Below are 3,424 nucleotides of genomic sequence, written 5' to 3'. Positions count from 1 at the left end.
AGAGGTGAAACAAGTGACTAAAAGTCAAAGACTGTTGGAGCCGGCCTGTGGCTCTCATGTCCGGGTTCGAGCCTGGACGGCATCTTGGAATTGAAAGAAAAGAGGGAGCCTAGGCGGGTTGAGAAATAATGGAACCAAGACAACTAGTCTGCTCAAGGTTCAAATGTTTAATGGACACGCTTTATAAAGGAGGGGGGAAAGTCTATTCCCGCCAATTCATCCTTGGAGCCTGGAACCAGCTGCAGGTGGTGACATGCAGGATAGGGGCGTAGTCTCCAGAATAGCTCTGGGGCCTCTCAGCAGGTAGCAGTATCTTGAAGAAGAACAGTGACAGTGGCTCAACAATAGAGTGATCTAGGGAGGAAGGCTCCACCCTAGATAATCTCCTTAGTGGCAGCAAGGTCAAGTTCTGGCTCAGCCTGCTTCAGGCTTGTGGGAGGCTACAAAAGACTACGTTCTGCTCCTGAGCTTTCCAGATTGCTCTAGACAGCTTTCTTTTTTTTTTTTTTTTTTTTTTTTTTTTTTTTTTTTTTTTTTTTTTTTATGCAGACATCATTTATTTGGTCCATAAGTACAGTATATTTGTTGTTTGAGTTTACAAAACATCAAATATAAATAACTTGAAACTGTAACAAATACACAAAAATTGGCTTCTTACACAGACATACCAGGCAGTATAAACTGAAAATCTGGGTAAATTAACATTGTTTTACATTAATATACACAGTGCCAGGTAACGTTTAAAAAACAAGTTTCAATGCATAGCACTTGACACTTCTGTGAATCTTTCAGGTAAGAGTATGAAAATGGTTAGATCTAGGCTAAAAATAACTTTTCTCTAGCCAAAAATAAAGGCATAATATTTATACCCAGGTTGCAGCGTTCCTACCCCACAGTGTTTTCCACTAGGAAATGATAGCTAAGGCTATTTACAGGGAAGGCAACATGCACGCCCGCGTTCTTTCAGCTCATCACCCAGCTTTGCTCAAAGGGTCGCAAATTCTACTCCTACGTCAACACAGCAACAGTCTGGAACAGTCTCAGCAAATGAACACTTTCACAGGAACGGAACCATCAAAGCCACACAAAGGGTCTAACTTTTGGTTCCAACCATACCAAGGGCAGGAGCCTGCTCAGTCTAACGCTATGACGTCATCTGGATCTTCTGTCTGCTCCAAGCGGCACTTCTTGGTACTGGCACCCTCATTCTCTTCCAGCTTCCGCTTGCGGACCTTGTCGTCCCCGCTGCAGTCAGTGCTATTTGAAGGGCCTTCTTCGTCTGAATCAACTATGAGCACATCATCTTGCTCTTGTGCTGTGGAGGTGGAAGGCTGGGCACCATCATCGCTGCCATTGGCAATGCTTTTGGCAGCATCTTCAGCTTGTTTTGGCCCCACTTTTTCAGGGGTGTCACCAACTACCTCAAATTCAACATCCTTTCCAAGATCTTCGCTATGAAGAATGTTGATCAGCAAAGTGTAGTCCTGGAGGAAGTCGTCTGCTTGAAGCCGGCTGCCGTTTCTGATTCCAAAGTCAGATAACCTCTTGGGGTTATTAGCTTCTGTCTCTCCCTCTTCTGAAGATATCAGGATTGTGCCTTTCCCATCTTCAATTTGGACATCTGGTGCCACCATAGCAAACTTTTCTTTCACTATCTTATCCTGTAAGGTGAGGACAGTCACTTTGTGGACATTCAGCCGCACAGTCACCTCTGGCTTGCTGGCACAAACGTAACAGTTGGTGTTGGGAGGATCCAGTGCACAAGGCACCAAGAGCTTCTTTCTTGGGTTTGGCTGCTTATTCAAAAAAATAGTTCTACACTGGTCTATTTTTCCAGATAAAATCTTTAATCCTTCCAACACTATCAAGCCGGCGATCACTGCATTAGTAGTAGCTATAGCAGGAATGATATTCCCTGCCATTGATTTAAAGTCAAACCTGCTCTTCATATTCATGCTGAAAATGTGCATCCTGAGGTTTGCAGCAGATGTAACAAAATCCATTGCAGGTGGGTCATCCTTATCCCAGATGAGCTCAGCTCCATCCCCCTTCTCGGCTAAATGGACTCGCAGAGTCTCGATGCTCTTTGAAAACAGACTCGCATAGCTCTTTACATCCAGAACCTGTTGGTCTTTCAAACCCAACTGGGGCTCATTTTGTTGATCGGCATTGGCTTCTCCTTGACTCTGCACTTCAGCCCAGTCCAGTGGAACTGGAGGTTTCCTCTTGCGCCAGAGTTTGTCCATTGTCAGCAGATATCTAATATCATCTTTAAAAAGCTTGGTAAAAAGTTTAACTGGATCATATCCAGTTGACTTAGCCCACTCCTTAGTGGAAATACGCTTAATGTCTCCGTCTTCATTAGATGCTCGAGCTCTAGCTTCAGCCTCTGTTGGCTCCCAAGCAGCCTCAGGGTCAGCTCTGTCAGGGGACACTTCTTGATCAGCATCTTCCTCTCCAAACAGCTGGTTGAACAAATACTTGGCCCACACGATGCAATGGATAGGTTCTGAAGGCGTGTTCCGAATCGTACAGCCAGGGAACGTTCTCTGGGTAGGCTTAGGATGACATTCGTAACACTCAGTCACACCCTTCTTGATAGTGGTCACCTGTCCAAGATACCCAGCAGTCCCGCTCTCAATGAGAGGCACATCAGCAGCCAGACACATCCTATTCACGTGGTTTCTTGCAGCTCTGTTATCTAATGCATTCATGACCAATATAAACTGTCGAAAAAACTCCACATTATAGTCTGGGTTCATGATGCTGTCATGGTGGGCCTCAATGTTGGCTTGGGGGTGGAACTGGAGCACACTTTCTTTGGCAACCTGAGCCTTTGATCTTCCCACATGTGGATGTTCACAGTCAGCTATTGGATGGATCACAGGGCTCCCAATGGAGAAGCTAGAGAAAGTACCCAAGGAGCTAAAAGGATCTGCAACCCTATAGTTGGAACAACATGATGAACTAACCAGTACCCCGGAGCTCTTGTCTCTAGCTGCATATGTATCGAAAGATGGCCTAGTCGGCCATCACTGGAAAGAGAGGCCCATTGGACTTGCAAACTTTATATGCCCCAATATAGGGGAATGCCAGGGCCAAAAGAATGGGAATGGGAGGGTAGGGAAGTGGGGGGCGGTATGGGGGACTTTTGGGATAGCATTGGAAATGTAATTGAGGAAAATATGTAATAAAAAAAAAAAAAAAAGAACTGCCTGTTGAGGTTGCTGACATCGATAGTGTCCAGATCAATCAGGTCGATGTGGGAGAAGCCAGTGAGCACCAGGTTCTTGAGCAGCTCACAGCCGATCCCACCCGCGCCAACCACCAGCACCCGCCTCGGCCATCTCCCGAGGCAACCCCCGCGACAGTGCCATGGCGGGACGTCTATGAGCCGCCTCACAGTCGGAGCCTAGACAGCTTT

At 46.1% G+C, this 3,424-nt stretch overlaps 1 pseudogene; it reads right to left on the bottom strand.

The window, feature by feature from the left end:
- Positions 1–549: 549 nt before the first annotated feature.
- LOC147001805 (SUMO-activating enzyme subunit 2 pseudogene) lies at positions 550–2,847 on the bottom strand (annotated as a pseudogene).
- Between the last annotated feature and the right edge of the window lie 577 nt (positions 2,848–3,424).

The sequence above is a fragment of the Mus caroli genome, unplaced genomic scaffold (genome assembly GCF_978045245.1).
Source record: "Mus caroli unplaced genomic scaffold, Mus_caroli_1 scaffold_12, whole genome shotgun sequence".
Classification (NCBI taxonomy): Eukaryota; Metazoa; Chordata; class Mammalia; order Rodentia; family Muridae; genus Mus; species Mus caroli.
The sequence above is the reverse complement of the archived record's forward strand: the minus strand, read 5'-3'. Positions and strand labels throughout refer to the sequence as shown.